We start from the raw sequence: 834 nt of genomic DNA on the forward strand, positions 1-834 counted from the left end.
ACATTACCTTGCACCAACCTTTATTAGGGTTATTGTACATCTTCCAAGCCAACTTTGCTCCTAGAGCCAAATTCTGCAAGTTCATCTTTCTCAAACCCGCTCCACCTTCCGATTTGTGCATGCAAACTGTTTCCCAGTTGATCAATGGAATCTTTTTTTCTTCCTTCTATCCCTCCCAAATGAACCTTTTTAATAGGCCATCCATTGTCGCCAATGCCTTGAATGGAGCCCTGTAGTATGGCATGTAGTAAATTGGGATGGCGGATAGCACTGATTTGATCATCAAAATCCGTCCCGCCTACGATAGCCACTTGTTCTTCCAGAGGGCAGTTTTGGCTTTGCATTTATTGACTACTTCTTCCCAAAGCCTATTGTCCACTTTGCCTATGAACAGTGGGAACCCAAGGTATTGAATCGGGAAGACACCTTGGCCGAATTGCAACACTTCTGTTATTTTCTCCTGCATTTTATTGCTAGAGTTGAGAAAATAAATTTGAGACTTCTGCTTGTTCATACTTTGCCCTGATTCCTTTTCATATTCTTCAAGAACAATGACCCGAGCTTCTCTTAAGGAAGCAATGCTGAAAAGAATGGTATCGTATGCAAATTGGGAGTGGGACACCGAGTTCAAACTATCATGAATTGAAAATCCTTTCCAAAGGCCTTGCTCAACCTTAAATTTGATCTGTCTACCTAGCACTTCAGCCATAAGAACAAACAGGAACGATGATAAAGGATCTCCTTGTCATAGCTCATTAGTAGCTTTGAAAAAGTAGCATGCAGAGCCATTTACAATAATTGAAAAAGATATAGTTGAAATACATTGAACTATAC

The sequence above is a fragment of the Cryptomeria japonica genome, chromosome 4 (assembly GCF_030272615.1).
Source record: "Cryptomeria japonica chromosome 4, Sugi_1.0, whole genome shotgun sequence".
NCBI classification, from domain to species: Eukaryota; Viridiplantae; Streptophyta; class Pinopsida; order Cupressales; family Cupressaceae; genus Cryptomeria; species Cryptomeria japonica.